The following is a 21,386-nucleotide window of genomic DNA, read 5'->3' on the forward strand; positions in this document are numbered from 1 at the left end:
TGGGGTTGGGGGGGGGGGCGAGGACGATAGCTGCAGATTGAAATAGATGAAGGTTGATAGAGATGCTTCAGTCTCAAGAAAGGGAGAGAGAGGGCCATTAGCTTATCAGCTTTCATTGGTTCAGCTGAAGTGCCCACATTCCTCCACAGACACCTGTATAAACAAGCGAGAGGCTGGGTGCGGAAGCACAGCGTCCCATGCTATCTGGTTTCACGTGGAATGATGACTTTGTATCACGTTCTTGTCCTTGGAGATTTTGCCTTTTTTTGTTGTTTCTTCTTAATAATCTCCCAACACAGGAAAAAATAGTTTCAGTTATCAGCCGTTCTTTGTTATCAGCCATGACCTCATGAAAAAAAAATGAAAAAAATCTCCCACCAGCCAAAAATAGATTGGGGACATCTGGCCTGAACTTTTGTTTTTCATGTTAAAAAAAAGAAAGAAAGGTTGTTAGAATCTGGAATTGTGCGCTTAGGTGTTGCCTGCATGGATGGCTTACTTCCCTTTAATGCATGTTTAACTTACATTTAATGCACTTCTTAAACGAAATGGCACAATGTGGAATTAGGGCAGCCTTGTCATTTTGAAACCTTGCTTATATTGAAGAGGATTTACATATTACTGGTCAATTCAGAAAACAATTAAATACAGGAAATTAATTAATCTCCCACCCTTCATCCCAAGGCAGCCCAGGGATCCATCATGATGGCTGTCCTTCTCATGATGATGGTACCACTAGCATGAACGGTAATGATCCTATTTTTTATTTTTCCACAATGTTGACATACCTGTCTGCCTATGAATTTAGCTTTTCTGTTAAGAGAAAACTAATTTTTATTCAGACATAACTAGTATGTCTCCTTGTCCCCTACTATTAAAATTCCATTGAGATCCCTATCTCCTTTTCCCAAAGAACTCTAAGGCATATCCTGTGCAAAGTTTGGATCCCGGCTCCCCTTTGAGCAACAAGCTGACATGCCACACAAATAACATTCACTCTATTTACACACAGCATGCAAATAAGACAAAGAGATCTGGGTCTTAATGGCCAGTCGGAAGAACAACATCTCTAGCACATCTCTAGCGCACAAGGTCAACGAAGGAATTTAATATTTCAATTCTCTTCTTATTAACTACTCATATTCACACCTGAATATGTGAGGATCACATATGGTTCTGGAGCTACAGCTCAGATATGGCAGGTGTGTGTGTGTGTGTGTGTGTGTGTGTCCTAATTTTTTTTCTGTTTTACATATATAATTCAACAATTCCTCAAAGTTTCTAATTACGGTAATACATTACAAAACAACCTTGAGAACAGAGCTCTTTTTTAAAAAAAGAAGGTGGAACATTTACAGCCAGGCATGGCTGAGTCTGTTCACTGCCTGAGACAAGATGGGAAGGTACAAATCCATGCTGCCCCCTTCCCCCCCCAGAAGCAGCTTGAAATTCGCCAGGTGCTAGGTGCATTTTGCACCTGGCTATCAGCCACTTGCAACCAAGTGAAGATGCCCAGGCGCTGAGATGGGGCCTGATGTCCCCACCATCTGGAGGTAGCATGCCTTGGGATCCTTGGATCTTGACTGTTTTCACACACTAGCAACACATCCTGTAGAATTCCATTGTATTTTATTTGAACAATCAGAATTAATTTCAGGAATCAAAAAGTTGTGTTGAAAAATATGGTTTTCAAGTGGTCTGGCACAAAAAAGGCAACTAAGCATTCCGTTTTGGCAACTATAACCCTGGTTTAGGGAGCCATTTGGCACCTAGCTTATTGATCTGAGTTTCTAACACTGCCCAGAAGCCTCACTTAACCAGGAATTGCACAGCAGTGGCTTCTTCCTGCAAAATCTTGCTAGAAGAAGCCACAGCCACGGTGCAACCTTGGTAGTGGCATGAGTGCCTGCCCTTGCAGGATTCCACCACCTGAGGCCCTGACTACAGCATTCCTGGGCATGTGGTTTTGCACCTGAGTCTTGCCATCCTTTCTATTACAACTTACTAGATACTAACACAATTTATGATTTTGATAAAAACTGACTTCCCTGGTTAAAACCAAAACCAAGAGAATTTCAGAATCTATCATCAAAACATTTGAGAGAATACATATCAAACTTTGTGGTTGTAAGGCAAGCAAAAGTAGCAAGAAAAGTTATGAAGAGGCTCCAGTTCTGAAATGTAACTTCCAAATTTCCATGACGTACTTATACTGATCAAAAATAATATTAACCATTGCTATTTCTTGGAATGCTCTAATATCGAGGGTATAATCCTTTTCATTTGTTAGTTGGTTTATTTCATGAATTATGCTTCATATCTGAATCTGGCTACTGCAGCCCCAAGTTGGAAAACAAGCTGAATACACAGGAAGTTACTTTAAAAGCTGTATTTCCACATCTGGAGTATTACCCTTTGCAACCTTTACTGTAAGAGATTTTCTGAACACAGCTTACGGCTTGATTGAACCCTCTTTAGAAGTTACTCCTTTTGAGAAGTCACGCCTGCCTCTTGTGAATCCGAACCGTCTCATTTTTCTGACACTCCCATGTTATAAGAATGCTCATGAACCGCCCTTCCAACAAACATTAAAATATTTGTTTAAATATCAAGTTTGCCACCCAGGTTGAGAAAATCCGTACCTTCTGAAAACCATTTATAAAGCTCATATTTAATTTAGTTCCCATCTCTTTCTCCCTCCCAGCCTCTAAGAGAGTGGGGCAAAAATGGTTTATTATTGTGGTTAACATCTGTGGTGTGTTCAAGCATGATTTTATCCACAGCGTTTCACCCACAGAGATTTGTGTTCCTTCCGATCTACTTTGGGGAAACCATTTCCTTTACAGTAAACGATAAATATTTGTTTACTGTACCAGTGATTTTGAAAAATGTATTGCAAATAGGTGAAAGGATTCTGGTTTGCTTAGTTTAGCTGTATTTCTATGGTCACTTGAAGAAAAAGCAAAAAAGGAACAGAACAATATGATAAAGGAAAGGTTGCCAGTCTTCTACATAAGAAGCTACAGGGCCCTCTGATCTCAGTGACTGACCTTCCTCGCCAACAAAGGTGGATTATGTACAATAAAACAAAACCAATGACCAAGCTGAATTGTTTATTGCACTACAACTCTCGGCATCTACACTGGAAGGATGCAAACGTTCTTGCTTCATTTGGTTTTCATTTATTGTACGTAATACTATTATTACATTTTTATCCCTCCCTTTCCTTTAAGGACATCAAGAAAGCACAAAGGGCACTCCACACACTTTAAACCTCCCATCAATCCTGTAAGGTAAATTACTGAGATGGGACGCGGGTGGCGCTGTGGGTAAAACCTCGCGGTGGGGTGAGCTCCCGCTGTTCAGTCCCAGCTCCTGCCCACCTAGCAGTTCGAAAGCACCCTTAAGTGCAAGTAGATAAGTACCGTATTTTTTGCACCATAACACTCACTTCTTTCCTCCTAGAAAGTAAGGGGAAATGTCTGTGTGTGTTATGGAGGGAATGCCTACGGGTGGCGGGGGGGGGGGATCTGCTGCAGTTGTGAGCAGAGGATCCATGGTTCCCCTTCCTTCCCTCCTCAGTGGCTTGCTTTGAAACAGCAAAGCGGGAGAAGAGCCGCTGAGTGGGGAGGAAAGAGGGACAGAGAGCCTGCTTGCTTTAAAGGAGCAAAGCGGGAGAGGAGAGGCTCCTGTCCGGTTGGCTCCTTTAAAGCAAGCAGGCTCTCTGTCCCTCTCTCCTCCCCACTCAGCTCGCTAAATAGCATTATTAGCAGCATCCTTCTCCACACACCCCATGCGTGCTCCTTGTCCCTTGAGTGCTTTTCCTTCCCTCCCCACTTAAAACGTGGTTACAAAGCACAGATCCACATGGATCCTCAGGATTTTTGCACTGGGTCACCCCGAATTCACCATCAGATCACATAGCATGTCCATGGCTACATCTTGCACCCAAAAAATCACGTACCCACTGTTGCCTGGGGTCGCAGTGGTGCAAAAACGTGGTTACAAAGCATGGATCCACATGGATCCTCAGGATTTTTGCATTGGACTACTCCAAACTCACTGTCAGATCACGTCTGTGGCCACAGCATGAACCACAAAAATCATACATCCACTGTTTTGTTTAGAATATTTTTTTTTCTTGTTTTCCTCCTCTAAAAACTACGTGCGTGTTATGGTCTGGTGCGTGTTATAGAGCGAAAAATACGGTAGGTACCGCTTTATAGCGGGAAGGTAAACGGCGTTTCTGTGTGCTGCTCTGGTGCCAGTTCGCCGGAGCAGCTTCGTCACACTGGCCACATGACCCGGAAGTGTCTGCGGACAGCGCTGGCTCCCGGCCTCTAGAGTGAGATGAGCACACAACCCTAGAGTCTGTCAAGACTGGCCCGTACGGGCAGGGGTACCTTTACCTTTACCTTTAAATTACTGAGAGTGATTGACTGGCCCTTGGTAACCCATTGAGGTCTCCCCATTCTATAGGTTCAGAAAGGACTGCTGCAGTGCCACAAACAACAACAACGAATCACAACAGCCTCATACTTAATGCAGCAAAATAAAGGGATTAGAGAAACAAAAGGAGGATTTGTATATTTGACTTTATAGAAATGAAGAATTTATAGAAATATTTTCTGTTGTGTAACTCCAACACCAAACATGTTGCAGCAGCCTCCCAATTAACTGAAGCACTGTAGCATACATCACTGGACTTCATCAAATGCGCAATACTTCTCGGCAGGAACTTAATCCCAATTGGTACTGGCCATGCCACTTTTTATTATGCATTACAGGCTCTTTTAAGTGTCCTGAATTGTGCAACCACATTTCCACACAGAAACCACAACAGCAATAGCAGTAAGTGTTAATGTCTGGGGAAGATATCACATTTCTACAAGGTACACCATATTTATACAACTATAAAATTGCCCTTCATCAACATAGATCCCAGGGGAGTTTACAAACATTAAAGAAACTAGCAACAAAAGACAGCTAAAATTATAAACACAAACCAATCAACGTATCTAAAACCCCTCACAAACTGTAGAACAATAATGTTCAGCCGTTCATAAAAGCCCCCAAACCATGGGTCATGGGTAGGCAAACTAAGGCCTAGGGACCGGATCCGGCCCCATTGCCTTCTAAATCTGGCCCGTAGACGGTCCGGGAATCAGCATGTTTTTACAGAAGTATAATGTGTCCTTTTATTTAAAATGAACTCTGGGTTATTTGTGGGGCCTGCCTGGTGTTTTTACACGAGTAGAATGTGTGCTTTTATTTAAAATGCAGCTCTGGGTTATTTGTGCGGAATAGGAATTCGTTCATTATTATTTTTTTCAAAATACAGTCTGGCCCACCACAAGGTCTGAGGCACAGTGGACCGGCCCCCTGCTGAAAAAGTCTGCTGACCCCTGCCATGGACAATCAGATAAAGGTCTATTAAAGGTCTGGAGAAACAGTTGTGTCTTAACCTGGCATCAGAAGTCCAAGTCTGTTGTGGCCACCCACACCTCATGGGGAGCAAATTCTATTATATAGTGGGGGGAAACTACAAAGAAAGGCTATCCTGTGTCACCCACAGCAAGCGATCCCCACTGTCAGTATAATGAAAAGGGCCTTCCTTCCATTCCAATCTCAAGGCCTGGGCTGGCTGATATGGGGAGAGGAGCTTCATTATATACTTGGTCTTAAACCCATATTTCTTTCTTTATTATTACTGATTTCATAAAATCTGTGCACCTCTTGATTGTAAAAAACAACAAGCCTCAAAGCGGTTTACAAAATATGTCAATGCCAATTAACACCTTATATTGGACCAAGTAACACATAGGGAACCTGTCATGTGGAAGACATGACTCCATACAGATGTCGCTATCAGCATTCTAGCAGCTGCCTTATGTGGTACCTGAAGTTTCTGGACCATCTTCAAGGGTGGCCCCATAAAGAACACATTACACTAATCCAGGTGTGAAGTTTGCTAGAGCATGTAGCACGATGGCAAGGCTATCTCAGTACAGGAACGGCTGTCGCTCTCAATCAGCTACAGCCTGGAAATAGGAACCCCTTGCAACTGACACCACCAAGGGCTCAAGTGACAATGCCAGATCCAGGAGTACTCCCCCCCCCCAGGCTACAAACCTGGTCTTTCAAGGGGTGAGTGATTGTGTCTCTGTCTAGCCGTGATTCAGCATCATTTTACTAGCCCTCATCTGACCCCATTACCACCTTCAGGCTCAGGAATAATCACAGTTTCATCTAGTTCAGATGGTATGGATCAGTGATGGCCAAACTTGGCCCTCCAACTGTTTTGGGACTACAACACCCATCATCTCTAGCTAACAGGACCAGTGGTCGGGGATGATGGGAACTGTAGTCCCAAAACAGCTGGAGGACCAAGTTTAGCTATCACATGTATAGATGAATGCAATCCCCATGATGGTGGCACAAAACCTCAAATCCTGAAGACTGCTCACAACAGCTTCATATAGATGCTAAACAACATGAATCCACAGCACAACTCTCATGGGACCAGGGAGGAGTCCCCCAGTGCTGCTGTCTAATAACAGCCCTGCAGGTTTGACTGAAAACACCACATCATGGTGCCTACAACTCTCAACCTGCTCCAGGAGGTTACCATGGCTGGTGGCACCAAAGGCTGGTGGATCAACAGGGTCATCACATGCCTCCTGTTCCTCTCTCAAGAGAGCTCACTAACCAGAGCTCTCTCAGTACTAAAATAGAATCAAACGCCAGACTGAAATGGGTCCAAATAATATTTTGTGAGTACTCAGAAAATGCGATTTCCTCACAATTAAAGCACCATCTTGAGGGAAGATGTGACGAATGAAAAAAATGAAGTTAGTAAATGTAAAAGATGTTGCTACCAAAAATCCTTGATTCACTTTCCTCAAAGTAAGTTCTATTGAAATTAGTGTGGTATAACTGGGGGGACAGGGATGAAAAGAGTAGGGATAACAAATACCCCAATCTGGATGGTGACCGCCGAAGAATCAACGAACCAAACACTTCTGATTTACCACAGATGAGTGAATTTGGCAAGGACTCGCTCAAGGACAAGTCATTGACATTTCATGTTGGTCATGAAATTTTTGAGACTAAAACTCTGGAGGCTTGCTCTGTGTGGTAAAGGAAGTACTGAAACATTCAAAGAGAATAAAAGAAGGAAGCGGGAATATAAGAAAGAAAGAAAAGAAAGAGGCAGGCAGAAATCTGGAAGCACTCACTTATTATTTGAAGCCAGACCTAAGTAGATCTGAAGAAAAGAGATGGAAGATTGCCACATAAGCATGGTCAAGGGTCACTTAAGTTTAGGAAGCATGGAGCAAAAACATTGCAAAAGTTTACATCTTCTTCCTTCCAGTCTGAAGCCAGCAGGAGTGTTTTGGCCAGGTGTGACAAGGTGCAGGTGAGGCAGCAAATGTTCAGAACCAATGACAGATCATGTGGGGTGCATTCAAGACTGGGCCACACTCACTGAAAGCAGGAAAAATAGTTTCCTACAGCATTTGTCTGGAGTAAACTAACAGTGTTAAACTCTGAAGGTAGAGGGGTGTGAAGTCTGGCCCATGTGGTCTGTGCTAATTTCTGCAGGGATAGGAGGCCTTCTGCAACCCTTGCATGTGGTATGATGGTGGAGGGTCATCCTGGGCTGCAGGTAGTCCTGGCAAGGTTTAAAAAGTCTTCAGATGAGGGCAGAGTTATCTCCTTACAAGAAGGGGATGGGGATCCTTGGGCTCCTACATGAAAATCTTCAGTGGGGCAGTCATTTTTCTGTCTGCCTTAGATGGGGATTCAGGAACGCCACCTTCTTCATCCTAGGAGTCTTCAGAACTTTCCATTGAAGGGCGAGAGGGATTGTAGTCCATGACATATGGAACCACTACTGACAAACAACAAGCTATTCATGTATTTACTTGGAGGCTTTATATGCTGGGTTTTCTCAAATGATTTCATAGCAGTTTACAAAAATTCAAGAAAGAAAGAAAAGACAAAGAATGGTGGCCTCTTGCATTGCAGTGAGTAGGAGATGGCAGTGGATCAGTATTTTGTACATTACGCAAGGAAGTACAGTGGTGCCCCGCAAGACGAACGCCTCGCAAGATGGAAAACCCGCTAGACAAAAGGGTTTTCCATTTTGGAGGCGCTTCGTAAAACGAATTTCCCTATGGGCTTGCTTCGCAAGACGAAAATGTCTTGCGAGTTTCTGCGGGGTTTTTCCCCTTTTCCCCTTTTCCTAAGCCCTAAGCCGCTTATCAACTGATCCACTAAAAGCCGCTAATCCGCTAAGCTGTCAATGGGCTTGCTTCACAAGACGAAAAAACCGCTATACGAAGAGCCTCACGGAACGGATTAATTTCGTCTTGCAAGGCACCACTGTATATCATTTCACTTGAAAGGATTAGGGAGGTGCTAATATTTTGCAATGATTCCCCCACCAGTTTTTAACGGGATTTAAACACTATTATCTTATTAGACACTGTTTAGAAGAGCTATACTCCTACTTCATCCCCCCTGCCTCATCAAGCCATCACAAATAGCGCATACTGCTGCATCTACAACACTTGGAAAGTATAATTGCCACGAAATCACTACCTTTTTTCACATCTGATAGAGGCAACTGCAGGGATCTTTTTTAATTTTTGCTGCTTTGTCATGAGCTGCCTTCTTCGGATGAAAAGCAGACAATTTTTAAAAGAAATAAATGCAGCAGTAGATAAAATTGGGGGGGGGCAGATGGTCTTCAAGAATAATCTTCTTTTATTTTTATTTTACATAATCTGTTTAGGATCACTTGGAGCAACCCACCTGTAAGATTTGTTCCAGGAACACCTCTAACAAAGAGTGAACAGTGTGAATAATTCAAGGCAAGGTTTTCAAGGTAGATAAAACCTGTTGCCTCTGTAATCTAGGCTTATCCAGGAAGACAGAACGCTTTCACTACATTATCAAGCTATGATCAAATATTAATCCTGCGGTTCTGTATTCCCACACTATGTGTAACGAGAAATAAAATTAAAGTTAAATAATTAATTGGGTTCTGAGAGACCAAAGTGTCAAACCATAAGAGAAGGCTGCCTGTTGCATCTTTGCATGAATCGAGAACGCAACCACCTCATGCTACTGGGAGGCAGACTCAAAACAGAGAAAAGCAGAAATAAATAAGAATAAGAATAAGAATTTATTATTTATACCCCGCCCATCTGGCTGAGTTTTCCCAGTCACTCTGGGTGGCTTCCAATAAAATATTAAAAAGACAATAAAATACCAAACATTAAAAACTTCCCTAAACAGGGCTGCCTTCAGATGTTTTCTAAAAGTCAGATAGTTGTTTATTTCATTAACATCTGATGGGAGGGTCTTCCACAGGGTGGGCGCCACTACCGAGAAGGGGAAGGGCTTTTTCGAAGAGGAAAGGTGGTTTTTACTTTTTCACATTCTAAAATAAAAGGTTAAGTGTAAGAATGGCATGTACTTTAGGGATCAAACATTAGGGAAATAATGCTTTTTTAATTAGCGGCAGAGTACGAATTGGTACCAGAGGCTATATGAAACTACACAGACCTCACAGGCATCAAGATTTCAGGTCTATGCAATGCTTAGTCATTTACTCCTGAAGTTCAGATATGAAACAATAAATATATGGTGGATAACCATCTTTTTTTTTAAGCTAGTCACTACATTTTAGAAAGATAACCTGCAACTGACTCTGTGAAAATGATTACAGTAACTTTTCATATAAAGGAACGTGGAAAGCATGCTTGATCAAATATTTGTCCCCTCCCACCAAAGATTTACCGGTAAATGCTGAATTGAAAACCTTATATTAGTAAGTTTGCTTCTGAATTTTTCACGTGTTATAAGACTTCAGACTTTGGATTCAAAAAGGTGCCTGGCCTTTTGTCAGAAAAAGGAAAACCTTTGGATTCTACCCGTGGTGGTAATTTTTGACAACTGAGGAAGATTTTGTTCAGCTGACCTTTTTTAAAAAGTGCTAGAATTAAATGGTGCATTTGTGTGTGTGAATCTACTCCCCCCACAAAACCCCACCTCAGTAGTGTCCCATTCATATTTTTTTAATGAGAAGCCAGAGCCACAAACCAAAATTTCTCTGCCCAGTTCCACGCTGCCTGCAGAGGACCCAGGTCAAGCAACAATCCTTAACTGATGGGGGAAGTCACAGTTCCTCACATCTTAAGAGCTGTAGCTCTCTGCTTCTGTTCCAGTCCGGAAGCGAACAGTGACAGCCCTTTGCACTACATGGTGTTTCTCAGTACTTGGGGCTTGCTGGAGCTTGTCTGGCAGACAGAAGCAGCTGTTTGCAATTCACGCCCTAAGTTATAATATGTTGTTCGTAGTATGAAAACATTCTAGAGACTCTACCACGCCTCCCAACACTGACTTTTAGACATTTCAGATTATTATAATTTATGAATAACTTTTTACATTCATCTCAAAAATGATACACATGCCATAAAAGCAGCTAAAAACAAGTTTTAAAGCAGTATGAAAAGCCAGAGATAGGTATAGCTCAGTTGGCTAGACTTTAACCCAGGGGTCAGCAATCTTTTTCAGCCATGGGCCGGTCCACCGTCCCTCAGACCATGTGGTGGGCTGGACTATATTTTGAAGAAAAAAATGAACGAATTCCTATTCCCCACAAATAACCCAGAGATGCATTTTAAATAAAAGCACACATTCTACTCATGTAAAAACACGCTGATTCCCAGATTGTCTACGGGCTGGATTTAGAAGGCGACTGGGCCGCATCCGGCCCCTGGGCCTTAGGTTGCCTGCCCCTGCTTTAACCGTTAGAGCATGGTGTTGGTAACGCCAAGGTTGCAGGTTCGATCCCTGTAAGGGACAGCAGCACATTCCAGCATTGCAGGGGGTTGGAACAGATGATCCTCAGGGTCCCTTCCAACTCCTGTTTGTTTCATCCCTACTAATTTGTTGTATGTGTGTACGTACAACCACAAGCTAACGGTGGCTGCTCAACACTTGACCTCTACCCAAAGAAAAAGGTTGCAGAAATTTATATGTAGCTGCTCCATTTATTGTTATATAGTTGCTACAGCAATGCAGTAGAACGAACTGAACACTCTTAGAATTTACACATATGAACTGATATTGGCCAACCGAACATATACAGTGCTGCTGCTGTTTTATTTCAAGAACAGGCAACCATTCTCTTAAGTTTGTTTCTTGGCAATGCAGAGGACTGCTTTTGAAAGGGTGATCAGGAGTTCTTCATGCACAGCCCTTTTGATATCATGCAAAGCACGAACTAAAGGTATAATAAATTGTTTGCAGGAGGAAAGGATGCTGAATAGCCATGGGGGAAGAAAGCTACCTTTAAATATAAACATGGTGGTAAACAAAAGTTCAGATTTAAAAACTCGTCTTGGGGAACAGGAATTAGAGAGCCATTTTTTTTTTGCAAATTTCTCAGAAACATATGACCCAGACATTCAGTTGCACCCGTTTCTATGAAAGAAGCCAAAGCTTCTTTCTATTGCTGAGTTATTAATTGGTAACATGAATCCTCTATAGTGGTGTAGTGTTACACCGAAGCCCTTTATTCTACTCCATGCAGAAACAGGACACTTTCTTTTTCTTCTTCAGGACAATTAACTAGATTAGAAACTAATGGATGAAGCTCCTCAATTATATACAAGGTTAAGAGCACATTAATTTGGTTTCCTTGCAAATTTATAAGGCATTTTCACTTGGAAGAACAGAAGACAACCACTCTACCATGTTTGCTGAAAAAACTAACATTTCATCAACACGTCCAGTTAAAATATGCACACAGACTTTCAGTATGACACAATCCCGTTTCCTAAAAAGAATGTGCTCCTGCTAGTATATTTCAAATATGGATGGGGACCCTTGGCTCTCCAGTTCTGGCTATGCAACATATTTCATTGACAAAGTATTTCATACCTGACACTATATTATATTCAGAAAGTTGATGAGGATGAACACTGGTCTTCAACACATGTGTGGACATGCACTACTGAACAGTGGCCTAATTCAAAGTGTGTCACAGCAGCAGTACTACCACTATAGGTAGAAAAAGAAAATGTAATGAGCCCAGAAGTGCATGTTTGGGTTTAAGGTTGGGCCTAGGTCTGGAAAGGTTCAAAATTACTGGCACTGACTATGCATTTAACATTCCGTAGATGGGACTCCCTGAGTGTACCTCTTAAACACTTGTTACTGACACCAGAAAAAGCTGCCTTTTGTAATGGGAGTATTTTTATTTTATTTTATTTGTTTGCTTATTAAATTTGTACCACCCTATATCTGTAGGTCTCAGGGCGGTTCATAATAGAAAAAAACACAGAATACATAATAAAAACAAAAACAAAGACAATCCAATAATCCCCACTTCCACAACACATTTTTTAAAGGGTATTGGCTGTCAATCAGCCAAAGGCCTGGTTGAAGAGGAGCGGTATTGCCTGGTCCCCAAAGGTGTATAATGAAGGCGCCAGCTGAACTTCCTTAGGGAGGGTATTCCACATGCAGGAGCCACTGCAGAAAAGGGCTATTCTTGTCCTGCCACCTTCTGGACCTCTCATCCACAATTTGATATACAGATTTATCGGTGGTTGCAAGAACCAGTGATCCCTATATTCTGAACAAAATGCTTGTTTGACCTGGAGGTGGGCTGTATGAATTGTGTATTGCTTTGTAACCATTTGCTGGGTCTCTGGACTGTAATAAAGATTGTTGTTGTTGTAAAAATGCATGTTTAGAGCAAGCCACAGTTCCATGAACAATGGGAAACTGTGGCTGGTTCAAAAGCAAAATAGGAAGCTTTTGGTGTGCTCTTCTCATTCATAAAGAGGAGATGGGTTAGGGGGAACATACAAGCCCAAGGGCCTGCATAGGCTTATAAAGGTAAAGGGACCCCTGACCATTAGGTCCAGTCGTGGCTGACTCTGGGGTTGCGGTGCTCATCTCGCTTTATTGGCTGAGGGAGCCAGCATGACTAAGCCGCTTCTGGCGAACCAGAGCAGTGCACGGAAACGCCGTTTACCTTCCCGCTGGAGTGGTACCTATTTATCTACTTGCACTTTGATGTGCTTTTGAACTGCTAGGTTGGCAGGAGCAGGGACCGAGCAACAGGAGCTCACCCTGTGGCGGGGATTCGAACCACCGACCTTCTGATCACCAAGTCCTAGGCTTTGTGGTTTAACCCACAGCGCCACTCACGTCCCTTGCATAGGCTTATACAGTACCTTTAATAGCAAGCCATGGTTTGCGATTTTGCTTAAACTGGATGTTTGTATGTTAAAGACCAGCCTTCTGTTTCTGTAAGCCTTGTGTTATGAAGGCTGTTTTTCCCACAGCATCCACTGGCACAGAGCTCTGCACATATACAGGGATCTTTTTTCTAGCTACATGGCAGATGAAGCATTGAATTTAGAAGGATTTTTTCCTCACCAAATGCAGTACAACTTGCATAGTAAAAGCCCTAGCAGCCAACACATAAACAATTTATGTGCTTTACAAATACGAACCTTGTCTGTTTGGTGATACTTTAGAACATTATTCCTGTAGTAGTCTAAACATGGAGGGAAATATGCATCGCATTAATCTAAAGAAGTGCTTGGAGCAGGAAAATATTATTACTCAGATTTCTACAAAAGAAAGGGACTAACAAGCTAACACAAAAGTGCTACAGTGGAGGATTTTATCCTAAAGGCTAATGTAATGCAAATATTTGGTTTGGCACGGATCACTTTAAAAAACACAGTGTTAAATGCACTAACAGTGCAGTCTTATGTGGACTACTCAGAAGTAAGCCCCATTTGCTTCAATGGGGTATACCACCAGGAATAAATATATAAATACACACTCTCTCTCCCTCTCTCTCTCTCTCTATATGCCTAAAGCAGTCATTCTTCTGTATTGGCTTGAAAACAAGCAATTTTCTCAAAAAGTAAAAACAAGAGTAGATTTTTTTCATTAAGAACAGCTGAATGTTAATTACACTTAAGGCATCTCCTTATAAAAACAACTTGTCAGAATCTAGGAGCGGCCACATTAAACTAGCTCACTCGACAGAAATGACCTTTCACACAGAACAACAGCTCAATTGAAGGTGGCTGAGTAAAGTCTGGACTAGCAAGACAGAGGAGTACAACTGGGAAAGTCCCTAACAATCATTATTACATTGGTGGGATCTCAAACTGTGATGCGGACTGTCAGTCCCATGAAGTTTTCTTGCTACGTTTAACAACGCTGGTTAACAAATGGCTGAACTCAAGTTTGCAGAAGTTGGCCTGGTGCACAAGACACGGTAAACCAAACTATGGCTTACTGCGGCCACATAAACATGCAGGGTTCAGGACAGGAATTTGTGGTTCTTTTTGTCCTAGCTCCACACTGGGCTAAACCAAAGTTGGGCTTAGTGTGTTATTCAATGCAGGACTCCTGGCCTGTTTTGGGCTACAGTTTGTGATTAGTGAGGACTAAGCTTGACCTTGAGTCCTGAGTTTGGGTTACATGTTAAGCCAAACCCTGACTTAGCTCACCAGAGAGGACCAAAGTGGTTGCAAGCGCTTCTCTGTGAGCCCACAACATTTGCATGGTCCTGATAAGCCACTGTTCGGCTTACTGTGTTGTGCAAACCAGGCCAAGGCACCATACACAATGCACTTCAGTGCTTTCTAAAAGTCTTCTAACCAAAAGATGCAAGGAAAATGTAGGATGGCATCCAACTAAGTCGCTGGCTCAGAATGACTAAAGAATATGACTGCATTTCTATCATGCCTTAAAAAGAAGATAAAGATATATCCTCCACACATTATTTTAAACCCACCATTCCTCTAAGGCAGAGCTTTCCAAACTTTTCATGTTGGTAACACACTTTTTAGACATGCATCATTTCGCAACACATCAATTCAGTTTTACAGTGGTACCTCGGGTTAAGTACTTAATTTGTTCCGGAGATCTGTTCTTAACCTGAAACTGTTCTTAACCTGAAGCACCACTTTAGCTAATGGGGCCTCCTGCTGCCACCGCGCCGCTGTAGCACAATTTCTGTTCTTATCCTGAAGCAAAGTTCTTAACCTGAAGTACTATTTCTGGGTTAGCGGAGTCTGTAACCTGAAGCGTATGTAACCTGAAGCGTATGTAACCCGAGGTACCACTGTACTAGCAAACTGGAGGTTACACCAATGCATTTCCAGCTCTGGGAGGAGCGTGGGGAGAGTTCACGTGACACACCTATACATTGCAGCCAATACAATAACGTGTTGTGACACACAGTTTGGAAAGCTCTGCTCTAAGGAGCCAGCAGAGATTTTTAGCTTCACAACAATCCTGTAAGCAAGGATACAGGCATCTAAACACAGAGGGTTCCTGCCTGATGCTATTAGGCGAGGCCTTTCAAAGCATAGACGCTGCCGCACTTAAAAGAGCAACTTCTCACAGAGGCACATGAAAGGTGCATTATTAAAACTCGTCTAAAAATGAACCTACCATGATAAACTTGCAGAATGCAAGAAGCAGCCTGGATGAAATCTGCTTGAACTGTCATGAGTCTTGCCTCCCACAGTCTTCAGTGCCAAACACAAACCAGGGAGACTATTTAAAGAAAACAACAAAACCTACTATTTTCAAGCTATGCTTTAAACACACACACACACAGGTCACAAAATGTGAGTATTTTACAGATCTCTGAAAAATACATAAGCATTTACAGGTGTTTATAGTTACAAAATATGCTAGGCTGTGGAGAAATGGGGACTGTTTTTTATTTCCTTGACTGGCTGTGCTGTAATTTATTTAGGAGTTCACCTTAAACTCAAGGTTATTGTGTATTACTGGCCCCAAGCAGAGTTATTTGAACACATGCCAACCCTGAGCAATAAGTTACTGGATTTCATGCTCCATGAGGGGTATTTTAAACATAATTCATGGCCTTCGTTTCAGATCAAAAGCACCAAAGGAGTGCAGAGAATTAGATTACAGAGGAGTTAGGGAAGGCAAAGTCACAGTCACCTACCTTCAGAATACATTCCTCCATGTGTATATGTGTGTATGCACACAAACACAAAGCAGTAAAGTTAAACTTTGCATTTTAACAATATTGTCTCAGTTATAAAAGTTCACAATTAACTCAAGCAGAGTCTCATGTCCCTCATTTGTCTTAATTTAAGATGGTATGTTGTTTTCTGCTGTTGCCCGTTTTGTATAATGAAACAAGAGATGGATTAAGGTGAAATACATTTACAAAAAACAAAAAAACAAAAACAAAAAAAAAGAATGCCACAGAGCTGGAAAATGCTCAGGAAAGTGCAATCAAAAAGATGAGGGTGCAATTCCTCTATGAGGGAAGGTTTGCTTTTTAGCTTACCCAAAAATGGCAAGACGGGACAGGACAAAGGTTTCTCCAAGGTGTGGGGAGTGTTTCTCCTTCTCTCATAACCGAAGAACCCAGGGTCATCCAATGATGCTTAATTGTGTGAGACGCAAGACAGACAAAAGGAAGCACATGCTTCAACTATGGAACTCACTGCAACAAGAGGTGGCGAAAATACCAACCCAGAGGGCTTTAAAAGGAAATCAGACAAATTCACAAATGATATGCTAGTAACAAGTATGCCCCTAAATACTAGTCACTGGGAAACAACAGTGGGCAAGGGCTATTATCTTCACATTTGTGTACTTGCCATGTGATTGATACAGGGTGCTGAATTAGATAGTCCTTTACTAGGACTCTTAGTTACTAAATAAGCTCCTCTCTTCTCTCTCATAGAATTATGCTTCTTCCCACTCAAAACCATGCAGTACCCAAAGTACTGCATGAAACAGGAATGTATTTGCTGAAACATCAATATCCATTTTAAAAGGCGCAACCAACTTCCTCTGGTTCTTTTCCTTTTTTCTTAAGCCAGCTGCATCTGTACCTTAGGGATGTCCTTCCCACTTAGAAAAACATGCAGTGTTGCCAGTATTCTCAGATTTCTCTCCTGGACAGAACATTTATCAGAAACGCATGTCTGAGCCAATGTTCAAGCTAAATTCTAAGTGGTAAATTTATTTGCTCAGCACCATTGTTCATTTCAAGGAATCAGCCACTTATGTCAATAAATTAGCAAAGTGAGCCTCTTATCCTAACTTTGAAAGCAGTTCTGTGAGAACCAAGAGTGTATCATCCCTCACAACTATCCAAATAAATACAGTGGATGCTCGGGTTGCGAACGTGATCCCTGTGGGATGCATGTTCGCAACCCACAGTGTTTGCAAACCGCAGCAGCGCATCTGCACAAACGCGGGTTGCGATTTGGCGCTTCTGCACATGCGCAAAGCGTGATTTAGCGCTTCTGCACATGCACAACTGCTGAAACCCAGAAGTAACCTTTCCAGTACTTCTGGGTTTTGGCAGGTACGTAACCTGAAAAAACACAACCTGAAGCGGCTGTAACCTGAAGTATGACTGTAATAGCACTACAATTCAGTGAATATCTCCTACCCCAGGACCAACTGCAAATAAAGTACTGCAAATAAAGAATAATACGTAACCATGCCTTTGTAAGCAAAGCATGTGTGTGACAGGCGCACCATTTTCAGCTCTAAAGGGGGGCGGAATGGGGCAAGGCAGAACAGACAAGAATGGACTTCCATGCATCCTGCTAACGTGCACAGTGGCCAGAAATGGAACCTCAGCATTAGTGGGCATTCTCCTATAAACAAATAAAGCCCACTAGCATTTTTAGTAACTTCAGAAGTATAGCAGCAGGTAGTATTGAACTATCAATCACAACAAGGCAAACATCTGCTTGGCCTAGGAATCTTTTCTTCCTATGCACATAAAAATGTAAGTCCATCATCACACAACCCCCACTGAAGGATCTGTAGTGCTGCAATACCATTGAGCAATGAAATGATTTGAAATGATTTCCCATGAAATCCCTCTTTTCAGTCCTGTGTCTCATACTCCTGAGACACTAGTGATTCTTAAGTAGTAAATTATAAGCTAGTAGATCCTGCAGATGAATTTTCAAGTTGCTGGTGGTTTATGCATTAGGTGTGTATGAGGTAGGAAGGCAAATTACTGTTCAATGTGCAACCAATGTTCATATTCCTCCTGGCCATGAGCTTCTCCCAAATGAGAATGCCTATCCTTCTATATTTAAGGGATAGCTATATTTAAACCAGAATTTTATGCACAACAGAAGGTAATGTGTTAAGTTTTACTAATATCCATCTGTGCATACTTTCTGAAGTAGACTTAGTAGCACCAAAAGCCTGGCTAGAAGATCATAGAAAATGTAGTATTACCTATACATTTATTTATTTCTAGAAGTATTTATTTACTTACTATCCTAAGGACCTCTTCCCACATTATATTAGTAGTACTAAGAAAGCTGAAACAGGTCTAACTTGTTCTCATGCCTTAGTACAACTAACAAAACACAAAGCTGTCCCTTCCCAATTACATCATCTAGCTGGACAGAAGGAATTCTTCCTACCGCAATATTGGTTGGCTGAAGACAGTGTAAAAGTGTGAATGCAACAAACAGGCACCTATATGATACACATGTTTTTGGAGAGTTGGAATTGGCCACACTCTTCAATGCACACTTGGTGACAAAGCTGAATCTCCTGATGTATATAATGTGTGAACGAGAAGCAGGATAGAATTACTTGATTTGTTGAGCAAATAGCATGAGGCCCTTATCAGTTCACACAGCTTCTTGTTGGCCCACAAGCAAACGGAGAGTAACAATATCAAAGCGTTAAATTAAACTAACATTTATTTATTTTTTCAAAATATACCAACACAAGTATTGCATAAACACTGTAACTTTTATAGCTAGAGACAGGAGGAAAGGTAATGTTTCAAAATCCCATAATAACGGGCTGGTAAGTAAGTTTTATATGTGGTGCTACCTTAATACAGTCAGTGCAGACACCCAGTGCCTCAATGCATCCAGCTCTGATTTGCAGCAGAGAGAGGTTCCAAGGCCTGCTTTAACTGGACATATTGATGACTGTGCTTAGGAAATGCTCTGTTACTACTGAGCTATATTCTTCCATGTATTGCAGCCAGGTGGATCCTGTTACCAGGTAGGAAAGTGGAAGGGTATAACATGTCTCATAAAATAAATCTTTAATGTCTCTCTGGCAAGATGCATGTCACTGCACACAAGAATCTCCACAAATTTACCTGCTGGTTTGAGGGGCAGGATTTTAAAATAGAGTAAATTTAAGCCTCCTCACTAGCGCCACATTTTTAAAGTTTGAGAAACATTCTTGTTACAAAGAGATACATACACAAGTCATCCTGAACATAAATCCCACCAGGATAGCTGGAGATAGATTGTCCAACACAACAAAAAAGCATTCCTTGTCATTCTTTCAGATAAACTAAATAAGCTTGACTTGAACATTTCTTTCCACAAGATGCTTGTTAGGTAACTACGTCTTGAATTAATAGGTCACATAAAGATTGAGGAAGCCAATAATGGAAGTCTACTTTTTGAAAAAACAATGAAACTTCAAGCTAGATTACTAAAACAAACAGAAACAACAACAACAGCTATGTATATTTTAATTAAACAAAGCCATATGGCAGAGGATGCTTGCCCGATAGACTGAATTGTGTCACAAGATGTTCTGTTTCAAGATCATGCAACAATTCCTGGCACTGTTGCTTATAAAAACCCCAGAATTATACCCCTTTTCCCACCACCAAGACACTAAAAAAGTAAAAGGAAACACATTCCTGAGCCCCCACGATAAAAATGGCTCAGCGTGTGGAATGCAAGGCAAACATTCCTGTATGAACTCAAAGGTCTGATTTAACTTTGGAGCAGTAGCCATAGCTTCAGGGAAGGGGGGAAATGGAGACCCTGAATGTTGGTCTTTGCCTCCAAATCCCTTGCTCCCAACACCACCACATTCTCTATCGTTGTCTTTTGTAGAAGGGGAAATAGCAGCTTCCTTAAGGCAGGGCACAAAGACAGAATTCATCCCGCATTGTGGGAGAAGAAACCAAATGCTGAAAATATACCTTGTTTGAGGAGAGTCCATTTTACTGTCTTTCTTTTTTCTTTTTTACTCTGGAATGAGAAAGACCAAATCTCTCTAAACAAACAAGAGTAATTTATTTACAGTTTGTTAAATTATCTCAGTATCATTGCCAGGAGTGGCTTCCGTCCAGCTTTTAAAAGCCTAAACCATGTGATTTTCTAAAGAACAGAGGTTCTATGGTTTAGAAAATAAATACCAATGGACAGTTGGCTGGTTTGGGGAAACGCATAGGGCTCTGTGTTATGAGTGACCATATTTGCAGACAAGGCTGTTCCGCCTCCATGCTTTCCACACCTATGTGAGAAAGGTGAAAGCTTGAAACATGACGTTTAAAAAAAAGGAAATTTAGGCTTAGAAACCATGTGGTTTCTGCTTATATGTTACATTTTTGCCACACGTAGTCTCTGTGCAAGTGTGATCTCCATGATCGACTTCTGTCGCTCACTGTTCAAGTTTGTCCAGACGTGTCAAGTAAAGAGAAAAGGGCTTGAAAACAAGAACAAAATATTTGCTTCCTGCAACAGCATATTCTAAAAAAGGTGAACAGAACACTGCCCATTTAAAAGCCTATGGGATTAAGTGTTACTTCTCTCCTTCTCTTACACACACACACACACACACACACACACACACACACACCAAGAACAGTTAAATCAACTACCTATTTTGTCTATCAAACATGAACTTGTTTAAGAAATTGATTTAGGGAAGAAACCCCTCCCCCCATTATTTTGCAAATTAAATAAACCGGAAAAATAAAGCTTTAAAGTGAATTGATCTACAGTGGTACCTTGGGTTACAGATGCTTCAGGTTACAGACTCCGCTAACCCTGAAATAGTTCCTAGGGTTAAGAACTTTGCTTCAGGATGAGAACAGAAATCGCACGGCGGTGGTGCAGCGGAAGCGGGAGGCCCCATTAGCTAAAGTGGTACCTCGGGTTAAGAACAGTTTCAGGTTAAGAATGGACCTCTGGAACAAATTAAGTACGTAACCAGAGGTATCACTGTATTTATGAAGTTTCCAGCCACATGGGTCTGTAGGATAATTTTTAAAAATCAACACATTGATGGGACACAATCTCTTTATTAGGACAAATCAAGAAGCTACAAAGCAGCCAGCAGCCTTTGTAGGACCTTTTTCAGGCTGGTTCATATTAAAGAAAAATAGTGAAGAGGGCTGGGGTAGGCCACAGCAGAAAATTTCAGAATTAACAATGGAAACTCATGAGACTGTTTGCATGGCATGGGGTTGTGGTATATGTGTGGGAGGAAGAAGTGTTACAAGCTTCTACTGAGTCACCTTTCCATCCCCGCCC

The 21,386-nt window shown here is 41.7% G+C and overlaps 1 protein-coding gene and 1 long non-coding RNA gene across 4 annotated transcripts in view; one reads left to right on the forward strand and one right to left on the reverse strand.

Moving 5' to 3' along the window:
* SHROOM2 (shroom family member 2) overlaps positions 1-21,386 on the reverse strand; it is a 104,053-nt gene that overhangs the window by 59,163 nt on the left and 23,504 nt on the right. The window lies entirely within an intron of this gene.
* Positions 11,163-17,145, forward strand: LOC307214471. Its single transcript, XR_013838128.1, has 2 exons — positions 11,163-11,305; positions 16,790-17,145. It is a non-coding gene; the product is annotated as an uncharacterized lncRNA (long non-coding RNA).

Source organism: Podarcis cretensis, assembly GCF_951804945.1.
Source record: "Podarcis cretensis genome assembly, chromosome: 4".
Lineage (NCBI taxonomy): Eukaryota > Metazoa > Chordata > Lepidosauria > Squamata > Lacertidae > Podarcis > Podarcis cretensis.